This window comes from Scyliorhinus torazame, chromosome 1 (assembly GCF_047496885.1).
Source record: "Scyliorhinus torazame isolate Kashiwa2021f chromosome 1, sScyTor2.1, whole genome shotgun sequence".
Lineage (NCBI taxonomy): Eukaryota > Metazoa > Chordata > Chondrichthyes > Carcharhiniformes > Scyliorhinidae > Scyliorhinus > Scyliorhinus torazame.
In genome coordinates, this window is record NC_092707.1 from 130,085,237 (window position 1) to 130,109,106 (window position 23,870).

General features: G+C 50.8%; 1 protein-coding gene across 1 annotated transcript in view; it reads left to right on the forward strand.

Annotated features, from left to right (window-relative positions):
- LOC140412411 (glutathione hydrolase 1 proenzyme-like) overlaps positions 1 to 23,870 on the forward strand; it is a 141,231-nt gene that overhangs the window by 14,374 nt on the left and 102,987 nt on the right. Inside the window, exon 2 of the mRNA XM_072500820.1 lies at positions 22,329 to 22,432. The gene's annotated coding sequence lies outside the window, so the exon portion shown is untranslated. The remainder of the gene's footprint in view (positions 1 to 22,328; positions 22,433 to 23,870) is intronic.

Consider the following 23,870-nt stretch of genomic DNA (forward strand, 5'->3'; position numbering starts at 1 on the left):
ACACGTCCTTCATGGCCTCTGCACTGACCATAGCTATGCAAAAGATTTTAACTAACAATTCTAAGGGCGTTATGTCAAACAGGGATCTGCATTACAAAACAATAAACTGGTAACCTCTAACTATTCTTAATACACTACACTCACTTAAACATTTCATTATCCTAACTTCCTCAATCATACAACAAAATCATAGCATTTCATACACAGTCTTTCCTGGCTTGGCAGTCAAGCTCAGGACCATACAATTTGCTCATGAACAGTTCTTTACATTTCTTTATTTACAATAAATGCAAGTGAATGCACTTTATTATAGATCGTGGGTGTCGGGGGTCTGGTCGTATACGAACATAGGGGATCTGATCCTGTATACTGGGGTTCGAGCGCGGTAGGCTCTCCTTCTCCATTTCCGTAGATGCATAGTCTGCACAATGCAGCAGAGTATCGCTAATGCTAGTAATGTTTTGATTACATAGGACAGAGAGTACCAGGTTATAAACCTAGCACACCAAGATGATGTGGTGTCGCTGGTCACTGGGCTCTGGGTACTGCGGGGAAGTGAAACATTAATGGCTGGGGGGCTTGAAGTCATGGGGTTCGCATTCACGCGCAACCAAATGTCCAAAATCATGAGGGTGATCCATATGAAGGAAGTCCTCATGGCTCTTCTCTTTCCTTTTCTTTCTTCTCTTCTCCGGTCCTGGAGCTTCTGGAGTTCTGTGGAAACAAGCATAGTGTCTGTAACTATCTTTGTTTAATATCTCGTACGATAGTGTGTCTGTCCTGTAGTGCCAATTACTCCCTTTATAATTGGTCACTATGTGTGACTCCCTCATTTTTTTTCAAAAATCGAATTTTAGGACAAGACACACTTCCCAATAATGAACCAGTGCGAGCCGTCTCGCAGACTGTGCAATTTACCATCCAAATGTTTCAGGATGTAAATAGCATGTGGTTGGCAACCTAAGGGTTACCTAAAACAAAACAAAACTTTTTGAACTGAAAGTGCCAAATGAGGTGCATATGGGCCACATGATGGATGCAGGATAGCGGAACATCAGTCTGGATCCACCCGTGGGTGCGATATGATGTGACCAGTAGCGAGCCCATAAAATGAAGGGCGGCAATTACCTTGCCGGCTTCTGCTGGTGTAGGTGGCCTGGTCAGCAGGGGCAGATGGCTTAAACGTTGGTGTGGGGCATCTTGGTCGCGGAGCAGTGCTCCAAATCAACGTCATATGCTGCAAGCAACAATGCCCATCGCTGAATGCGAGCGGAAGCAATGTGGGGAAGGGGGGGGGAGAATCATCTGATCCTCCTTGAAGAGCCTTTGGAGAGGCTTGTGATCCATGAGAATGGTGAAGTGATGCCTGTAGACATATTGATGGAATTTCTTGACCTCAAATATGACAGCCAAACCCTCCTTCTCTATCTGGGCATATCATTTCTTTGCATTGGCCAACGTTCCTGAGGCGAAGGCGATGGGAAGTTCAGATCCATCGTCCATTTCATGGGCCAGCACGGCCCTGATGCTGTACAGAGAAATGTCAACAGGATTGGCCGGGAGGGTCGAAGTGCGTTATCAGTCGTGATGAGGAGAGCTGTTGTTTCACCTCGATGAAAGCCGCTTGCTGCTTTCGGCCCCACTCCCAATGTTGCCCCTGGGGACTGTCTTACCTACTCCTGCTCCTAGTTCTTGTGCTCTTGGAGAGCAGTTTAGAGTCAACCACATTACTGTGGGTCTGGAGACACATGTAGGCCAGGCCAGGTAAGGACTGCAGATTTCCTTCCCGAAAGGAGAAGTTGGGTTTTCATGACAATCGATCATAAGCTACTGAAACTAGCTGTCAATTTCAATTTTTAAAAATGCTGGATAAATTCTATCCGAAATGAAATGAAATGAAAATCGCTTATTGTCACAAGGAGGCTTCAAATTAAGTTACTGTGAAAAGCCCCTAGTCGCCACATTCCGGCGCCTGTTCGGGGAGGCTTGTACGGGAATTGAACCGTGCTGCTGGCCTGCCTTGGTCTGCTTTCAAAGCCAGCGATTTAGCCCTGTTGTAAACAGCCTCTGCCTTAGTGGGACTTGAACCCTTGTCCCCAGGGCATTCATTTGAATCGGCTGGATTACTAGTGACTTTACCACCATCTCCTCCTTGACGTTCCACTCGTCTCTCTATTTCCCGTTTACCTTATTTGCTTTTTCCCTTCTCGTGTTTTCTTCCAGATCTGATAAAAGGTTACCAATCCGAAACATTTTCCAGCCCTTTGTGCCGACGGGATCTTCTGGCCCCGTAACGTTGACCCTGTGGGTTTCCCAGCAGCGGAACAGGTTATCTATGTGGAACGCTGTGGACTTTGGCAAGTTCGGAAGATCTCAACTGCATGGCGGGCTGCCTCTACTGCGGGGAAGCCTACTATGATGGGCTGGAAAATTCCAACCATTAATTCTGTTTCTCTCTCTCTTACCTGCTGATTATTTTCAGCACTTATTTCATTTTGGGTTTGGCATTGAGTTTTGTCTAGTGAGTGCTGGAGAATCCATAACAGCAAAACATTTTTTAAAGTGGTTCAGTTTCCTCTCAATTAGAATCGTTTGGAAACGGAAAACTTTAATGTTCAGCATGACAATGCTGCAAGCATGAATCTCACTCATTATTAGCCCAGGCAACGCCAGTGGCGATCTGCTATAATGATCAATACAGTCTTGCTGAACATAGTTGGGAAAGTGGCATGTCGTGATCAGGAGAGTGTGATATTTGACAGAGAGGTAAATCTTGATGCTGAAATATTTCCTTCTTCAAAGTGAAGTTGTCAAACAGATCTTGAGCACAAGACGGCACAGTGGCGCAGTGGTTAGCACTGCTGCCTCACGGCGCCGAGGACCCGGGTTTGATCCCAGCCCCGGGTCACTGTCCGTGTGGAGTTTGCACATTCTCCCCATGTCAGCGTGAGTCTCACCCCCCACAATCCAAAGATGTGCAGGGAAGGTGGATTGGCCACACTAAATTACCACTTAATTGGGAAAAAAGGAATTGGGCACTCTAAATATTTTAAAAAACAGATCTCAAGCAAGCCTGATTTTGTTTTCTTAACACTTTGAATACTCAACATTACTTTCACGCAATTAAAGCATAATAGGTTTCTGAATGTTACTCAACATATTTCTGCCACTGTGAGTCACCCTTTACTCAGGTGAAAGGAAAAAGATTTCCTCGGCCTAAACTTTATATAGAGAACATGCCCAGACCTAAACTCCAATTTTGGTTGAGATCCTGATTACAATTACAATCCCGATCCCAATTACTTGCAGTTGGTGAAACTGTGAGGAAATGTTACTGCACCACAGGAATGATAACACTGACCACTAGACAGCTTTTATATTGAAACAAACTTTAATTTGAACACAGAATTAAGCACATAAGCAACAAGGAAATAGCTTTACAGTTAACAGTTGCAACATCTCAACTTGTTTCCTGAAACCGGCCTCTACATATTCCAATTAAGCAAACCCATATATTTCAAATACCACTTATGTATTCAAGAGGCGGCTAGATATAGCACTTGGGGAGAATGGGATCAAAGGCTATGGGGAGAAAGCAGGATTAGACCATTAAGTTGGATGCTCAACCATGATCGTGATGAATGGCAGAGAAGGCTCGAAGGGCCAAAAGGTCTCCTCCAATCTTCTATGTATCTATGTATAAAGCTAACATCCAGATTTTGCTTGCTTATCTTGGTATAGAGTCCTTGGAGAGAAAAACCTTTTAGGTTTACTACCATTTGGAAGCAAGTGGACATATGAGAGAGAGGCAGCATGGTTTTGTGAAGGGGAGGTCATGTCTCACGAACTTGATTGAGTTTTTCTAGGAAGTGACGAAGGTGATTGATGAAGATAGGTCAGTGGATGTTGTCTATATGGACTTCAGTAAAGCCTTCGACAAGGACCCTCATGGCAGACTGGTACTGAAGGTGATGTCACATGGGATCAGAGATGAGCTGGCAAGATGGATAAAGAACTGGCTCAGTCATAAAAGACAGAGGGTAGCAGTGAAAGGGTGCTTTTCTGAATGGAGGTGTGACTAGTGGTGTTCAGTGCTGGGACCTTTGCTGTTTGTGGTATATATAAATGATTTGGAGGAAAATGTAACTCTCCTGATTAGTAAGTTTGCAGATGCCACCAAAGTTGGTGGAGTTGCGGACAGCCGAGGATACAGAAGGATATAGATCGGTTAGAGACTTGGGCGGAGAGATGGCAGATAGAGTTTGATCCGGAGAAATGTGGGGTAATGCATTTTGGAAGGTCTACTACAGGTGGGAAATATACAATAAATGGCAGAACCTTTAAGAGTATTGACAGGCAGAGGGATCTGGGTGTACAGGTCCACAGGCCACTGAAAGTGGCAACATGGCTGGAGAAGGTAGTCAAGAAGGCATACAGCATGCTTGCCTTCATCGGATGGGGCATTGAATATAACATTTGGCAAGTCACGTTGCAGCTTGAAAAACCTTAGTTAGGCCACACTTGGATTATAGTGTCCAATCTTGGTTGCCACACTACCAGAAGGATGTGGCGGCTTTGGAGAGAGTACAGACGAGATTTACCAAGATGTTGCCTGGTATGGAGGGCATTAGCTATGGGGAGAAATTGGATAAACTCGTTTTTTTCTCACTGGAACGATGGAGATTGAGGGGCGACCTGAATAAAGTGTACAAAATTATGAGGGGAATGGACAGAGTGGATAGTCAGATACTTTTTCCCAAGGTGGCAGAGTCAATTACAGGGGCACATAAGGGCTATGGAGAGAGAGCGGGTAAATGGAGTTGAAATCAGTCATGATTGAATGGTGGAGTGGACTCGATGGGCCGAATGGCCTTACTTCCGCTCCTATGTCTTATGGTCTTATAAGGTGTGAGGGGCAAAGCTTAGAGGAGATGTGCGAGAGAAATGTTTTATGCAGAGGGTTGTGGGTGCCTGGATCTCGCTGCCGGAGGAGGTGATAGAAGCAATAGTGACGTTTAAGGGGTGTCATGATAAATACACAAATAGTATGGGAATAAAGGGATATGGGCCCCAGACGTGTAAAAGGTTTTAGCTTAGACAGGCAGCAAGGTTGGCGAAGAACTAGAGGACTGAAGGGCCTGTTCCGGTGTTGTACTTTTCTTTGTTCTTTGACTGAACTAAAAACTGCTCAACTTCAAGTCCTGTATGCAACTACCTTTTTAGACAGACCTGGCCCCTCCCATTAGCTATTTTGTCATCGGTCATCGATTCCCCATTTTGCTGAGGGCTAGCGGGAAGACAGCATAGAGCACTCGGCTCTAGCTGACGATACGGCCCAGAGAATTGCCGGGTCCATGGCCGCGCATGCGCACGGCGCTTCCCTGCAGCGGCTGCGCTGTGTGACATAGCGGCGGACATGGCCCGCGAAATAGTCCCCCCTTCGGCCGGCTTGCGTGCCCCCAGCCCCTGATGAAGTCCCCTCCTGCCAGCGGATCGACCCTCCCTCGACTGTGGCGGCGCTGGACTGAGTCCACAGCAGCCGCACCGAGTCTGACTTGTACACAAGAAATATCAGTGAAAAGTCTATACCACCAGCGTCTGGGCAGCTCAATCGCACACAGACCTCAGTCCCAGACACATTTGTTAATTTTGTTTGAGCCCTGAATTTTATCCTGCCCTGGATCGAGGTTGCAGCTAAAACGTGAAAGCCGCCTGGCCAATCGGCCTGCCCGCCAACTGTGAAGGCAGATGGGCCATGCAAAATCCCAGTTGTTGATTAATTCATTTAAATTGGCTTCCGAACTGTCGGCAGGTGCACTTCTAACTCGCGTGACGGCTGCTGACCAGTCGCCCCAGAAGATGGTCGCCAAAGGGGACATAGGTCATAGGGCGGGAATTGCAGCAGGCCACCTCCGTTTCTGATGTACTGCCTGGGGATCTACCTAGATGTAGCGCTAGGGCAGATAAAGCCAGAAAGTTAGACAACAGGTAAGTATGGGGAGGCAGTGGTGGAGTGGCATTGTCGTTGGACTAGTAATCCAGAGACCCAGAGCCATGCTCTGGGGACACGGGTTCAAATCCCGCCATGGCAGATGGTGAAATTTGAAATATTGTATTAATAGTCTAACGATGATCATGAAACCATTGTCATAAAAACCCATCTGGTTCACTAATGTCCTCAATCAGTCGTCCTTACCTGGTCTGGTCTACATATGACATCTCAAGATGCACAGCAATGTGGTTGACTCTAAAATGCCCTCGGGGTGGGCAATAAATGCTGAACACGGTGCAGCACACAGTATAGTGTTAGGGGCCAGGGCACAAACCTGTACACATGTTCACTGTTTTACAAATAACACCTGTTCACAACGTTTCAACCTGGCTCAGTGCTCTGCCAGAAGGGTGTGAGGAAGGGCAGTGCTGGGATGGCTGCAGAGGGGGTGCTGGGGAGGCAGAGGGCCGATGGGCAGGCATTGGGGGTGGACTTGGGCCAGGGACCCCAGCTCACCGCTCCGGTGTCCCACTCCATAGCCCCACCTCTCCACCTCATGCACCCCGGACATACTCTCTTCCACCTTCTTCCGTCAGGAAAAAGATACAAAAATTTGAGGTCACGTACCAACCGACTCAAGAACAGCTTCTTCCCTACTGCCATCAGACTTTTAAATGAACCTACCTCGTATTAAATTGATCTTTTCTCTACACCCTAGCTATGACTGTAACATTATATTCTGCAGTCTCTCCTTCCTTCCCTATGTACGGTATGCATTGTCCGTATAGCAAGCAAGAAACAATACTTTTCACTGTATATTAACACATGCAACAATAATAAATCAAATGAAATCAAATCAAAATTGTCGTTCAAGAGCCAGTCCCTCAGCCGGAGGTGCACCTTGAACAGGTAAGTGTGTCAGGTTGAAGGTGTGTATACTGCCTGGGTATCGGGCGCAGACGCGTACGATTTGCATCTCATCGTCACACACCAGCTGTATGTTCATCGAGTGGAATCCCTTTCAGTTTGTGAAGACCAGCCTGTCATGGGGCGGTGCTCGTAAGACGACATGCATCCTGTCAATCACCTAGGGCATCTTGGCGATGATGCCTGGCCAGACCCAGGGGCCAGAAAAACAAAGAACAGCCGGCCCGAAAATCAGGCTCTCAGGCCCGCAGGCCTCGCAATGCTGCTGCGCACCGACCCGACACGTCCTCTTCTGACGCGTCATCAACCTCGTGCGAATCATGGGAGCGGCCATCTGGTTGGCGGCCATCTTCTCGACCCGACACGTGCGACCAACGGCAGTGGCCATTTTACGACTCCGACTACCCGCGACTGGGTGCGATCACCCTCGATCAAACTCGGCCGAAACACCTGCAGAACTCCATGATGCAGGTCCAGGTCAACGGGCACGACACTGCATGCATCTTCGACTCCGGGAGCACGGAGAGCTTTATCCACCCTGAAACGGTAAGGCGCTGCTCCCTACGCACCCATCCCACATCCCAAACCATAGCCCTCGCATCTGGGTCCCACTCGGTACAAATCACGGGGTACTGTATGGCGGATCTCTCGATCCAAGGTGCCAAATACACCCGTTTCAAATTTTATATCCTCCCTCATATCTGTGCCCCCCTGCTGCTCGGACTGGATTTCCAGTGCAGCCACCGAAGCCTGACACTGAAGTTCGGCGGACCCTTGCCCCCCCTCACGGTGTGCTGCCTTGCGACACTGAAAGTCGCACCCCCCTTGCTATTCGCTAACCTCACTCCCGACTGTAAGCCCGTCGCCACCAGGAGCCGGCGCTACAGTGCCCAAGATATGGCTTTTATCAAGTCAGAGGTCCAGCGTTTACTGGGACAGGGGGTCATCGAGGTTAGCAACAGCCCTTGGAGAGCGCAAGTGGTGGTAGTCCGGTCCGGGGAGAAGAAACGGATGGTCGTGGATTATAGCCAGACCATAAACCGATTCACGCAGCTTGATGCGTACCCCCTTCCTCGCATCGCGGAAATGGTAAATCGGATCGCCCAATACCGAGTCTTTTCCACGGTCGACCTCAAATCTGCCTACCAACAGCTCCCCATCCGACCAAAAGACCGCCTCAATACTGCCTTCGAAGCAGCCGGCCGGCTCTTCCACTTCCTCAGGGTCCCCTTTGGTGTCACAAATGGGGTCTCCGTCTTTCAAAGGGCGATGGACCAAATGGTGGACCAGTACGGTTTGCGGGCTACATACCCGTACTTGGACAATGTCACCATCTGCGGCCATGATCAGCAGGACCATGACGCTAACCTCAAAAAGTTCCTCCAGACCGCCCGAGCCCTTAACCTGACCTATAACGAGGGCAAATGCGTTTTCCACACCACCCGGCTGGCCATCCTCGGCTATGTCGTGGAAGACTGGGTCCTAGGTCCCGACCCCGACCGCATGCACCCCCTTAAGGAACTCCCTCTCCCCCGCAGCCTCAAGGCCCTCAAACGGTGCTTGGGGCTTTTCTCCTATTACGCCCAGTGGGTCCCCAAGTATGCGGACAAAGCCCGCCCACTCCTAAAGACCACCACTTTTCCCCTCTTGGCTGAGGCTCAATTGGCCTTCAACCGCATCAAGGCCGACATCATCAAGGCCGCCATGCACGCGGTGGACGAAACCATCCCTTTCCAGGTAGAGAGCGATGCATCAGACATCGCCCTGGCTGCTACCCTCAATCAAGGAGGCAGACCAGTAGCGTTCTTCTCCCGAACCCTCACCGCCTCCGAGATTCGACACTCTGCAGTCGAAAAGGAGGCACAAGCCATTGTGGAGGCTGTGCGGTGCTGGAGACACTACCTCGCCGGTAGGAGGTTTACCCTCGTCACCGACCAACGGTAGGTCGCCTATATGTTCGATAACACGCAACGGGGCAAAATAAAAAACAATAAAATTTTGAGTTGGAGGATCGAACTCTCCACCTACTCGTACGATATCAAGTATCGTCCAGGGGAGCTCAACGAGCCCCCAGATGCCCTGTCCCGCGGCACATGCGCCAACGCGCAGGAGGACCGCCTGCAAGCCATCCACACTGACCTCTGCCACCCGGGGGTTACCCGGCTCGTCCATTTCATCAAGTCCCGCAACCTACCTTACTCAACCAAGGAGGTCAAGGCCATGGTCAGGGCCTGCCAGGTCTGTGCGGAGTGCAAACCGCACTTCTATCGGCCAGACAAGGTTCGGCTCGTGAAGGCCTCGGGCCCCTTTGAGCGACTGAGCGTGGACTTCAAGGGGCTCCTCCCGTCCACCAACCGTTATGCCTATTTCCTCACCGTGATCGATGAGTTCTCCCGTTTCCCATTCGCCATTCCCTGCACCGACATGACCTCAGCCACGGTGATTAAGGCACTGCACAGCATCTTCACCCTGTTCGGTTTCCCTGCTTATATCCACAGCGACCGGGGTACATCGCTCATGAGCGATGAACTGCGTCAGTATCTGCTCAGCAAAGGCATCGCCTCGAGCAGAACGACCAGCTATAACCCACGGGGAAACGGGCAGGTGGAGAGGGAAAACGCGACCGTGTGGAAGGCTGTCCTTCTGGCCCTGCGGTCGAGAAATCTCCCAACCACCCGCTGGCAGGAGGTCCTACCCGATGCCCTATACTCCATTAGGTCACTCCTCTGCACGGCCACAAATGAGACCCCTCATGACCGATTGTTTCTCTTCCCCAGGAGGTCCCTACCTCCGGGGTCTCGCTTCCACCTTGGCTGACGGCTCCGGGACCTGTTCTTCTCCGGAGGCACGCGAGGAGCCATAAAACGGACCCCCTAGTTGAAAAGGTCCGACTGCTCCACGCCAACCCCAGTTACGCCTACGTGGAGTACTCCGACGGCAGGCAAGATACGGTTTCCCTCCGGGATCTGGCGCCCGCTGGATCCTCCACCACAGACGCCCCTTCCCGCGCCGCTCCCCTGCAGGACCCGTCGCCCCCTACAACACACCCCCTTCCGGCCCTACCACCCGTTGGTGAGCTCCTACCGTGCGCCCCCCCTTGCGCCCCCCCTTTACACACCCCGCCGGCGCCGGCTCCGCTACCCCCGGCCCTGCCTAGTTCCTCTGCCCCGACCCGGACCGAAGCTCCGACCGCTGTGCTCCCGGATGTGCCCTCAACCGGGACGTCCGTGCCCGCCGCACCACCGCCCGAATTGAGGAGATCGAGGAGGACGATCCGGCCGCCGAGACGGATGGACCTATGATGGCACTTCACCCCCGCCGGACTCCTTTTTAAACAGGGGGTGAATGTGATGAACGGTTACTGCCTTATCATCATGTAAGGTGATGTCCCCTTTAAGACCAGGCTTGGAACCCTGGGGACTCCGCCTCTGGCTCCGCCGATCTGGGAGCCATACATAAAGGCCTGCCTCATGGTCTGTATAGCAGTCAGCTCTCGTCCAAATCTGTAGCATAGTTATTAGCCTAATAAAGCCTTCTTTACAGTTTAATCTCTAAGCATCATTATTGAGGGTACCTCACCCCCGCGGTGCCAGGTGCACCATGATTCGATAGATTGGATTGGATTTGTTGGATTGGAATAGTTTATTGTCACGTGTACCGAAGTACAGTGAAAAATATTCTTCTGTCTGCAGTCCAGACAGATCAATCTATACATGAAAAGAAAAGAAAATAAAAAGAAAATACGTAATAGGGCAACACAGGGTACACAATGTAAATACATAGACTCCGGCATCGGGTAACGCATACAGGAGTGTAGTATTAATCAGGTCAGTCCATAAGAGGGTCGTTTAGGAGTCGGGGTATAACGGGGAAGAAGCTGTTTTTGAATCTGTTTGTGCGTGTTCTCAGACTTTTGTACCTCCTGCCTGATGTCTGGGGCTGGTTTAGCACAGTGGGCTAAACAGCTGGCTTGTAATGCAGAACAAGACCAGCAGCGCGGGTTCAATTCCTGTATCGGCCTTCCCGAACAGGTGCCAGAATGTGGCGACTAGGGACTTTTCACAGTAACTTCATTGAAGCCTACTTGTGACAATAAGCAATTATTATTATTGATAGAAGGAGTTGGAACAGTGCGTAAGCCGGGTGGGAGGGGTCTTTGATTATGCTGCCCGCCTTCCCAAGGCAGCAGGAGGTGTAGATGGAGTCAATGGATGGGAGGTAGGTTCATGTGATGGACTGGGCAGTGTTCACGACTCTCTGAAGTTTCTGAAGGTCTTGGGCCGAGCAATTGCCATACCAGGCTGTGATGCAGTCAGATAAGATGCTTTCTATGGTACCACAGAAATTGGTAAGAGTTAATGTGGACATGCCGAATTTCCTAAGTTTCTTGAACAAGTATAGGGGCTGTTGTGCTTTCTTGGTCGTAGCATCGCCTGGGTGGACCAGGCCAGATTGCTGGTGATTGGCACACCTAGGAATTTGAAGCTGTCAACGATCTCCACCTCAGCCCCGTTGATGTAGACATGGCTGTGTACAGTACTTTGCTTCCTGAAGTCAATGACCAGCTCTTTATTTTTGCTGGCATTGAAGGATAGATTATTGTCGTTGCACCACTCCACTAGGTTCTCTATCCCCCTCCTGTATTCTGACTCATCATTATATTGACCAGTATCTTGACTTGTCGTTGTTTGAGATCCAACCCACAATGGCCGTGTCGTCAGCAAACTTGTAGATGGAGTTGGAACCATATTTTGCGACATCCTCGGTTTTGGAGCTTTGATATGAGCTTGGTTGGGATTATGGTGTTGAAGGCGGAGCTGTAGTCAATAAATAAATAGAAGTCTGATGTAGAAGCCCTTGTTGTCGAGATGCTCTAGAGATGAATGTAGGGCCAGGGAGATGGCGTCTGATGTACACGGGTTTCGGCGGCATGCAAATTGCAGTGGATCTAGGCGTTCTGGGAGTATGGAGTTGATGCGCTTCATGACCAACCGCTTGAAGCACGTCATTACGATTGATGTCATGCCATACAATCCCCATGCTCAGCCGGAATCTTCAATGGCATAGCCAGTCTAGCATGGCCTTGAATGACAGGTGCTGCCGGTGCACATGAGGCCTCATGCGGTGCCTCCCTCTCACCTCCTAATCGGCTGGTTCTTTTTCCTCTGGGGCAGCTCCGCTGCTGCAGGGTGCTCCCTGATTAGTTCCAGCTTGTACAGCCTCAGTGCATCCTTCTGGACTGCGGTGGCCAGGCTGAAGGCAACCATTTTTGTTTCCCAAGATGGCGCCGGAGCGAGGCGACTTTCTGCAAGCTCTCCCTAACAGATCCACTTTTTACTTGTCTTACAATTGTTCTAATCTTTTAAAAGTTAATTTTCCCTATTATGTATTTTCTTTTATTTCCTTTCCTTTCATGTACTTAATGATCTTTGAGCTGATCGCAGAAAAATACTTTTCACTGTACCTTGCTACACGTGACAATAAACAAAATCCAAATTCAATCCAATCCTGGTTGCATTCCAAGAGCCATTGTCTGCAGCGGGTGAAAGGCAGAAACCATGTTAACATGGAGCGTGCCGCCAGGTCCACCGGGCTACACAGTGGCCCTTCACTGCACCCCCTGCCCCCACATTCTCCCCCCCCCCCCCCACTCCTTCCAATCCCCACCTTCTTCCGTGACCGTTCCCCCAGCACGCTGCTATACCGGTGCTTGGCATTGTGGGGACCTCTGGCCCTGGCGCCTGTCCCTGCTGCAAGGGGTACCATTGGTTGGTGCTGCTCATGCCAGAAGTATGCTCCACAGCCCTCATCCGCCGCCCTCCTGCAGGGCTGATACATGTTTCCCCCAGCAGCTCAGGTACAGAATGAGGGCTGCTGGGGCGGCACGGGTTCTTATACGCCGCCTATCAGGGCGGAGCTATCATACACTCTAACCAATAGAAAGCATACAGTTTCCACCAATAGTGTTTTCGCCTATCAGGTACCGTAATACCTATAATACCACATTCACCCCCTGTTTAAAAAAAAGGGTCCGGCGGGGGTGGAGGCCAGAAACTACAAAACATAGCAACATGGTATAATTAGTTATGGAGGTACCGTAATACCTCCGTACAGTGTTTAGTAACTATTTACAAGTCTGGTAGCTATGTACATTTGATGGTTTATATTTACAGATTACAGTTAAAATGAAGCAATCAGTCGATCGGGGGCCCTGGTCGTCCTTTGTGATCGTCGGAGCTTCGGTGGTGACTCCGGTGGAGGCTCGGGCGTCTGTGACTCCGGGAGCATGGCTTCGATCTCCATGGCAGCTTCGTCACCCCTAGACGGTGCTGGTGGGAAAAACGGCTGACCTGGGAAGGGAGCGCCTGCGGGGGGCGTTGGTGAGTGGGGGGGCCTAGACGGGGGCGGCGGAAGGACCGATCCTCCTGTAAGGTGCTGCGGTGGAGGGGAGGGTGGGACTGGTGGCTGGAATGTGCGTGGGGTTCCGGCAGGCGCCAGGTCCCGTAGGGAGACCGTATCTTGTCAGCCGTCGGGGTACGCCACGAGGGTGTACAGGGGGTTAGCATTGAGCAGATGGACCCTCTCGACCAACGGGTCCGACTTGTGCGCCCGCACGTGTTTTCGGAGCAGGATGGGTCCGGGTGCTGCCAGCCAGGTCGGGAGCGAGGTCCCCGAGGAGGACTTCCTCGGGAAGACAAGGAGACGTTCGTGAGGTGTCTGATTGGTGGTCGTACAAAGCAGTGACCGGATGGAGTGGAGGGCATCTGGGAGGCCTTCTTGCCAGCGGGATACTGAGGGGTTCCTGGACCGTAGGGCCAGTAGGACGGTCTTCCAGACCGTTCCGTTCTCCCTCTCTACCTGTCCGTTACACCGGGGGTTGTAACTGGTCGTCCTGCTCGAGGCGATGCCCTTGCTGAGCAGGAATTGACACAGTTCGCCGCTCATAAAGGAGGACCCCTATCACTGTGTATTTAAGCGGGGAACCCGAACAGTGCAAAGATGCTATGGAGGGCCTTGATGATGGTGGTTGCGGTCATGTCGGGGCAAGGGATGGTGAATGGGAACCGGGAGTATGCGTCAATCACGTTCAGGAAGTACATGTTGGAGTCGGTTGAGGGGAGGGGGCCTTTGAAGTCCACGCTGAGGCATTCAAAGGGACGGGAAACCTTTATCAGGTGCGCTTTCTCTGGCCGGTAGATGTGCGGTTTGCACTCCGCGCAGATTTGGCAGTCCCTGGTGGCCGTCCTGACCTCCTCGATGGAGTAGGGCAGGTTGCGGGTCTTGATGAAGTGGAAAAATCGAGTGATCCCCGGGAGGCAGAGGTCCTCGTGAAGGGCTCGGAGGCGGTCCACTTGTGCGCTACAGGGCATCAGGAGGCTCATTTAGCTTCCGGGACGATACAAGATCTCGTAGTTGTCGGTGGAGAGTTCGATCCTCCACCGCAAGATCTTGTCGTTCTTTATCTTGCCCCGCTGTGCATTATCAAACATGAAAGCCACCGACCGTTGGTCAGTGAGGAGAGTGAATCTCCTGCCGGCCAGGTAATGCCTCCAATGTCACACAGCTTCTACTATGGCCTGGGCCTCCTTTTCGACAGAGGAGTGGCGGATTTCGGAAGCATGGAGGGTACGGGAGAAGAAGGCCACGGGTCTGCCCGCTTGGTTGAGGGTGGCCACCAGAGCTACGTCGGATGCACCGCTGTCGACCTGGAAGGGGAGGGACTCGTTGATGGCATGCATCGTGGCCTTTGCAATGTCTGCTTTGTTGCGGCTGAAGGCCTGGTGGGCCTCTATCGACAGGGGAAAAACTGTGGATTGGATATGGGGACGGGCCATGTCCGCGTAGTTGGGGACCCACTGAGTGTAGTAGCTAAAAAAAACCGAGGCAGCGTTTCGGGGCCTTGAAGCAGTGAGTGACGAGGAACTCCATAAGGGGGCGCATGCGTTCAGGGTCGGGGCCTATAACTCCATTTCGCACTACGTAGCCGAGGATGGCTAGACGGTCGGTGCTAAACACGCATTTATCCTTGTTGTATGTAAGGTTAAGGATTTTAACAGTCTGGAGAAATTTTCGGAGGTTGGTGTCGTGGTCCTGCTGGTCGTGGCCGCAGATGGTGACATTATCGAGATATGGGAATGTTGCCCGTAAACCGTACCGGTCAACCATTCGGTCCATCTCGCACTGGCAGATCGAGACCCCATTGGTGACACTGAAGGGAACCCTTAAGAAGTGATTGAGCCACCCATCTGCCTCGAAGGTAGTGTATTTGCGGCCGCTCGTGCGGAGGGGTAGCTGGTGGTAGGCGGACTTGAGATCCACCGTGGAGAAGACCTTATAATGCGCGATCCTGTTCACCAGGTCGGATATGCGGGGGAGAGGGTATGCGTCCAGCTGCGTAAACCTGTTGATGGTCTGACTGTAGTCGATGACCATCCTATGCTTCTCCCCGGTCTTTACCACCACTACTTGTGCTCTCCAGGGGCTGTTACTGGCATCAATGACCCCTTCCCTCAGTAGGCTTTGGACCTCTGACCTAATAAAGATCTGGTCCGAGGCACTATAGCGTCTGCTCCTGGTGGCGATGGGTTTGCAATCCGGGGTGAGGTTCGCAAACAGGGAAGGTGGGTCGACCTTAAGGGTCGCGAGGCCGCAGACAGTAAGGGGGGGTATAGGGCCGCCGAATTGGAAGGTCAGACTATGAAGGTTACAGTAGAAGTCTAAACCCAGGAGTGTAGCCGCGCAGAGGTGGCGAAGGATGTCGAGACAGAAGTTTTTGAACTCCCTTCCCTGGACTGTGAGGTTTGCTACACGAAACCCCTTTATCTCCACTGAGTGTGAACCGGAGGCCAGGGAGATTTTTTGACTAACGGGGTGGATGAGGAGAGAACAGCGCCTTACTGTGTCGGGGTGTACGAAGCTCTCCGTGCTCCCAGAGTTGATTAGGCAGGACGTCTCGTACCCGTTGATGAATACGGTCATCGTAGCGGTTGAGAGCGTTCGAGGCCGAGACTGATCCAGAGTCACCGAGGCTAGTCGCAGCAGTTGAGAGTTCTGTTCGGGCAGTGTGTGGTCAGCCGAGCTTGGTTCCTGGAGGTTCATCCAAGATGGCGTCTCCCATTGGTCGCACATGGCTGGGGGTGCACAAAATGACGGCGCCCATCCCTCCACGTGGAGTCCACGGAACAAGATGGCGGCGCCCGGTGTCCGCACGTGGCCCTGGGATATGGAGGTGGCGGCGACCGCTGGCCACACGGGGCCCGAAGAGAGGTTTGTGGTTGCAGTCCGCATTCGCCGCTGGAGACCGCGGCAACCACCCGGGCCTGGCATACCCCCGCGAAATGGCCCTTTTTTCCTCATCCTTTGCAGGTGGATGCGCGGGCCGGGCAGCGCTAGCGGGGGTGCTTGGCCTGCCCGCAAAGTAGCAGCGGGGCCCCTCGGGGTTGCCAGGCCGCCTTGCAGTGCAGGCCTGTGGGGGAATGGGGGAAGTCTCGGGGTCGGCCACGGAGGGGGTTCCACGCTGCCCAAGGGGCTGCCGCGCAGTCGGGAACGTAAGCGCGGGCGTTCCTGGAGGCCACGTCCAGGGAGCCAGCAAAGGCCCGTGCCTCCCTGAGACCCAGGGTGTCCTATTCTAACAGGCGCTGGCGGATTTGTGACGATAGCATACCTGCTACGAAAGCGTCCTGGACTAAGTTCCGTGTGTTCGCTCACCGAAACTTGCGGGCAGCCGCAGCTTCTGCCAACACCAGGAGTGCACGGTGGAATTCCTCCAGCGATTTCCCCAGTGCTTTGTCGCCTTGTTGCAAGCAGGTGCTGTGCGTAGACCTGGTTTACCGGGCAAATATAGTGTCCTTTTAACAGCTCTATTGCTGCGTCGAGGTCTTCCGCCTCCTCGATAAGGGTGTAAATCTCCGGGCTCACCCTTGAGTGCAGGACGTGCAGTTTCTGCTCTCCCATGGGTGCGATTACGGCTGTCTCGAGATACCCTTTAAAGCAAGCCAGCCAGTGCTTAAAGATTGCCGCTGAGTTTGCCGCGTGGGGCAGCATGGTAGCATTGTGGGGCAGCACGGTAGCATTGTGGATAGCAGAATTGCTTCACAGCTCCAGGGTCCCAGGTTCGATGCCGGCTTGGGTCACTGTTTGTGCGGAGTCTGCACATCCTCCCCGTGTTGCGTGGGTTTCCTCCGGGCGCTCCGGTTTCCTCCCACAGTCCAAAGATGTGCAGGTTAGGTGGATTGGCCATGATAAATTGCCCTTAGTGTCCAAAATTGCCCTTAGTGTTGGGTGGGGTTACTGGGTTACTGGGTTATGGGGATAGGGTGGAGGTGTTGATCTTTGGTAAGGTGCTCTTTCCAAGAGCTGGTGCAGACTCGATGGGCCGAATGGCCTCCTTCTGCACTGTAAATTCTATGAATTCTATAAATTGCAGACACTCCGGCTTGATTTGAAGCTCCATCCTTTCTTCTTAAAAACTAGCTTATTAAATTGATGCACGATCAATGACCACTAAAGTGAGGTTGTAGTCCAACTGAAGGCTTTAATAAGCTAGATGTTTCCCCCAGCAGCTCAGGTACAGAATGAGGGCTGCTGGGGCGGCACAGGCTCTTATACCCGGCCTTGCAGGGCGGAGCTATCATACATTCTCACCAATAGAAAGCGTACAGTTTCCATCAATGGTGCTTTAGCCTATCAGGTACAGTAATACCTATAATACCACAAGGGCCTACCGTGGGCATTGCCCTTGGGTGGGCCGCATGCTGCCCCGGCATTGGGTGGTGGCCAGCTGGGTGGGGGGGGTGGGGGGAGTTAGTTGGGCTGGAGGGTGAGGGCTGTGATGCGGGGGTAGTGGGGTGGAGCTTGGACACTGGGGTGCAGGTTTTCTGGAGGGAGGGTGGGGAGTGTGGGGGGGGGGTAGGGTGGAGGGCGGGGTGTAGGGTGCAGATGGGTGGGGTAGAGGTGGGGGCTGGAGTGCGGGTGTGGTGGGGTGGAGGGTAGGGGCTGGGGTGCAGTGTTGCTGAGGGGCGGGTGGGGAGTGCAGGGTGGGATGGGGTGGAGGGTGGGGTGTAGGGTGCAGATAGGTGGGGTGAGGGTGGTGGTGGGGGCTGGTGTGCCGGCATGGTGGGGTGGAGGACAGCGGGTGGAGTGCGGTGGTGGTTGTGTGGAGGGTGGGGGGTAGTGTGGGGGTGGTGGTGTGGGAGCACCCACTCGCCGGTGTCACTCTACTCAACCACGGGCCATTGTGGTCGGTTAGTGGGGTGCGCAGAAAGATGGCAACCTTGCAGGCCGCCGCACTGGTGGTCTGTGCATCTGTGCCAGAATGCCCAGACCCATGCGAGGGGCCACCCCGAACCTACGGCCCATTCCCTGGTCACGACCCTCCCCCCACCCTCCTGGGGCTTGGCAATGGCCCCTCCCCCCATACTGCCAGCCCTGCTGGTGGCAGGACCGGCAGCCCACGGTCACGCCTCTGCATGTCTTACCTCCTCTCTCTCCCTCATGAGCCACACCGCTGTTATCCAACTTTTAAAACTACAAGTGAATCACCATGTGAATAATTCCTACCGGCAGAAGTGGAGCATTGCGAAGGCCCTGGAGAATACTGAGTTAGGCCCGATAATGATATGCTGACAGCATTTACTGTATGTGTGGAGTGGAAATTTTCTACAAACATATAAAACAAAAAAGAGTGGCTAAGGTAAATATTGGTCCTTTAGAGGATGAGAAGGGAGATTTAATAATAGGAAATGAGGAAATGGCTGAGGAACTGACAGGTCTTTGGGTCAGTCTTCACAGTGGAAAACACAAATAACATGCCAGTGACTGATGGAAATGAGAGGCTATGACAGGTGAGGACCTTGAGACCATTGTTATCACTTAGGAGGTAGTGATGGGCAAGCTAATGGGGCTAAAGGTAGACAAGTCTCCTGGCCCTGATGGAATGTATCCCAGGGTCCTAAAGGAAATGGCTAGGGAAATTGCAAATGCACTAGTGATAATTTACCAAAATTCACTAGACTCTGGGGTGGTCCCAGCGGATTGGAACATAGCAAACGTGACACCACTGTTTAAAAAAGGAGGTAGCAGAAAACGGGTAATTATAGGCCAGTTAGCTTAACATCGGTAGTAGGGAAGATGTTGGAATCTATCATCAAGGAAGAAATAGCGATGCATCTGGATGGAAATTGTCCCATTGGACAGACGCAGCATGGGTTCATAAAGGGCAGGTCGTGCCTAAATAATTTAGTGGAATTTTTTGAGGACATTACCAGTGCAGTAGATAATGGGGAGCCAATGGATGTGATATATCTGTATTTCCAGAAGGCTTTTGACAAGGTGCCACACAAAAGGTTGCTGCATACGATAAGGAGCATGGCGTTAAGGGTAAAGTGGATAGAGGAGTGGTTAATTAATAGAAAGCAAAAAGTGGGGATTAATGGGTGTTTCTCTCGTTGGCAATCAGTAGCTAGTGGTATCCCTCAGGGATCAGTGTTGGGCCCACAATTGTTCACAATTTACATCGATGATTTGGAGTTGGTGACCAAGTGCAATGGGTCCAAGTTTGCAGACGACACTAAGATGAGTGGTAAATCAAAAAGTGCAGAGGATACTGGAAGTCTGCAGGGGGATTTGGATAGGCTAAGTGAATGGGCTAGGACCTGGCAGATGGAATACAATGTTGACAAATGTGAGGTTATCCATTTTGGTAGGAATAACAAAAAAAGTGATTATTATCTAAATGATCAAATATTAAAACATGCTGCTGTGCAGAGGGACCTGGGTGTCCTAGTGCGTGAATTGCATTTATACGTGCAACAAGTGATTAAGAAGGCAAATGGAGTTTTGTCCTTCATTGTTAGAGGATGGAGTTTAAGACTAGGGAGGTTATGCTGCAACTGTATAATGTGTTAGTGAGGCCACGCCTGGAGTATTGTGTTCAGTTTTGGTCTCCTTACTTGAGAAAGGACGTACTGGCACTGGAGGGTGTGCAGAGGAGATTCACTAGGTTAATCCCAGAGTTGAGGGGTTTGGATTACGAGGAGAGGTTGAGTAGACTGGGACTGTACTCGTTGGAATTTAGAAGGGTGCGGGGGGATCTTATAGAAACATATAAGATTATGAAGGGAATAGATACGATAGATGCGGGCAGGTTGTTTCGGCTGGAGGGTAAAAGCAGAACTGGGGGGCATAGCCTCAAAATAAGGGGAAGTAGATTTAGGACTGAGCTCAGGAGGAACGTCTTCACCCAAAGGGTTGTGAATCTGTGGAATTCCTTGCCCAGTGAAGCAGTTGAGGCTCCTTCATTAAATGTTTTTAAGATAAAGATAGATAGTTTTTTGAAGAATAAAGGAATAAAGGGTTATGGTGTTCGGGCCGGAAAGTGGAGCTGAGTCCACAAAAAATCAGCCATGATCTCATTGAATGACGGAGCAGGCGCGAAGAATTAGGCTTCTCCTCCTAATTCTTATGTTCTTAACGCATTGATCCGCAGTCGAGGCACTGGAGCATGACATTCCGTTGGGCGCCTGGCATGGCCACAATTTTGGCCTCACAACTTATTTTCCGCCCAATCGCTTTCCCGATTCCTGCGTCGGCCAACAGAGAATTCCGCCCCATCTGTTTTCCAATGTGACCATCACCTCCTTCCTTCTCCAAAGCAGTTCCCTTTTCTGCCCCTCAATCAGTCTGCTGCTGGAACCCTCATCCATGCTGTTGCCTTGTTAACGACAAATCTCATTATTTCAGTTTCCTCACATCCTTGATGCTCCATAAAGTTCATCCAATTTCCTGCCGTAAGTATTCTGCCCCACTCCTGAATTGCATTCACCTATCACTACCGTCTTTGCTAATCGATATTGACTCCCAGAAAACCAACTCCTCAATCTTTTCATGGCTTCACTCTTCCCTATCTCTAACCTGCTACAGTCCTGCAAACTTTGGCACCCCTCCTCACAATGCTCTCCGTTCCTCCTCTAATGTTATGTCTATGGGCTATATCATAGTTGGAAGATGTGCGACCTCCAACCAGCAGGTGGCGGACGGTACATGCACACCATGCGGCCTCTAGACCAAGGTCATGTGACCTGCGACTAGGAGGGAGACACATCCGGCCATCTTCAGAAGAAGATTGAGAGGGTAATACGACATACATGTGAATGGTCAGTGCTAGGTGCAAGTTCCAGAGGAAGTAGTTTCACAGCACAGTAGCACAAGTGAATAGCACTGTGGCTTCACAGCGCCATGGTATGATTCCCCGCTGGGTCACTGTCTGTGCGGAGTCTGCACATTCTCCCCGTGTCTGCGTGGGTTTCCTCCGGGTGCTCCGGTTTCCTCCCACAGTCCAAAGACGTGCAGGTCAGGTGGATTGGCCATGATAAATTGCCCTTAGTGACCAAAAAGGTTAGGAGGGGTTATTGGGTTACGGGGATGGGGTAGAGGTGAGGGCTTAAGTGGGTCGGTGCAGACTCGATGGGCCGAATGGCCTCCTTCTGCACTGTATGTTCTCGTTAGCAGACTCCATGATAACGTGCTCTGTAACAGATTGCTATCTTACTACACGAGACTCAGTAAAAGATTCTGGTTTGGACAAGTTGAAGTATTTGGTGGATTCCTTCGTGAAGTGCAAGGGACCAAACAAACACCTCCAAGGCTGTGAAACTTTGGAATTGTCTATTCCAGAGGGATACAGTTAAATATATTTAAAACTGAGACAGATGTTTGGTGTTTCGGAGAATGAAGCGATATGGGGAAATGGCTGGAAAATGTAGTTGAGGCAGAAGATCTGCCATGATTGAGGGACCGAATGGTTTACTCCTCCTATTTCTAAACTCTAGCCTTTTGCATCCTATTTCCCTTTAATCTACCATTGGCACATGCGCCTTTGGCAGCTTGGGTACCATGCATTGGAATTTGTTCCCTAAACCCTGCCACTTCCTAACCTCGTGCTCCTTAAAACACTCCTCTGTGACCACTCATTAGATCACATACATTCAGCCGGTGGCTGTCGCAGGGGCCGGTGGCTGTCGCAGGGGCCGGTGGCTGTCGCAGGGGCCGGTGGCTGTCGCAGGGGCCGGTGGCTGTCGCAGGGGCCGGTGGCTGTCGCAGGGGCCGGTGGCTGCCGCAGGGGCCGGTGGCTGCCGCAGGGGCCGGTGGCTGTCGCAGGGGCCGGTGGCTTCAATGCTACTTTCCCCCACCCGCTGCCACACGTGCATGAAAAAGGGAAAATTCTACCTCAAGTCTGTGAAGCACCCAGTAGAGATTTAACCTTAGTTAATGGTGCTAAGTCAACCTCGTTAATGTCAACCTCGTTAATGGGAGGCAAATATTTAGCTATGTAGCTGTATGGTTGATGCTATTGAGCTCTTTACATTGAAAGGTTTGTTCTGATTCTGCTGATCCATTCTTTTTCTTTCAGGCATTCACTGAGCTCATGCCAAGAATCATGGAATTGCAAAATATCGAGACAATAACAATTGTGATCTGTGCAGTGCTGCAACATAATTAAGGAACTGTGACAAGGTCATAAAGCTTAAACAACATTGTCAATGTACAATACTCTGGTGGTTTGCCTGATTGGTCACAGATATGTGGCTTAGCACTATATGGAGAAGACTGCTATCCTCACTCCCAATGATCTAGGCTTTGTGCTATGGACAGGGTGTAAAGCAGGTCTCAGATATTCTCTGAGGTGGCCATGGCTTTTGAATTCTTTTGGAATTCTGATATTCCCTTTATAGCCAGTCAAGGCTACAATCATATTTTTTACAAAGCTGTAAACATTGGAAACCCTTAAGCAAGGCCGATCAGTCAGAACTCAATTCTGATCTTGATCAATATTGATCTTTCAGGTAGTGACGGATCTGCTGTTCACTTCCCAAAGAAGTTTTTAAAAATTAATTTGCAAAGCTCTACCTTGTACCAAATCTCATCCTTAAGTTTTAGCATTTTAACCTGATGATGGAGCTGAATTTCAGGTACAATGAGGAACAGCCAGAGCTGAAAACGAAGGTTGGCCAATGACCAAATGGTCTTCATTTTAACGCCCAGGAGTGGATGAGGATAAAATATCAGGATTAAGGAACTAAACCCAAACCACCCCCTTTTCCCCACCTTTAATTATTAATGTGCAGAAATTCACAAATCACACCTCCATTTGGTAATTGTGAGACCATGGAACAATTCACTGGACAGCTTAATCCCAAGGACTAACTATAAAGTAATTCCAGAGCTCTTTGGTTCCCGTCTCCTTTACCCGGGGCTAATCTACTCACTTAGGGGTTACAGCCGAAAATCTGTTTTACTTGCTGGAGTTCACTATCCACCTGCTCACTGAATGTGCTTCTCATGAAGACAAACCCTGGTGTTGAAGGAAGGTTAAGTCTGGTTACTGTACACCAGCAAAATTACAAGATGATGGGAAGATTGGCACTGATTACTAGAATTGAAATACAAGGAGAACCTTCGCATGATGTTCACAATGTCTTGCATATTCTCCCATATTGCAACAGTGACTACACTTCGAAAAGAGAAACTTCATTGGCCATAAAGCACTTTGGGGTGAGGCCCTGGGGTTGTGAAAGGTGCTATATAAATGCAATTTCTTTCTTTCTAACACCCAATGAGTGGAGGAAAGCTTCCTTTGTGTCCTAACACAAATATTTATATATTTACAATAATGATAAATTTATCGAAACTTAACATTACTAATTTCCCAATGGCAAAGGGTTCTATAAATAGTTGTTCGATGGAGGAGCTTTTTGGGTGTACACTCCTTGCATGTTGAAGATAAATGTCACAGAGGCAAAATATTAAATTAGGGGCAATTGATTAATATACCTCAAGGCGTTCCAAAGCACATTGTAGCCAATTAAATAGTCTTGAAGTTTAGTTGTTGTTGTCAGGTAATGTATTGTCATAATATGCACCCATGCACATCATGAGGTAAAAGCAGGCAGTG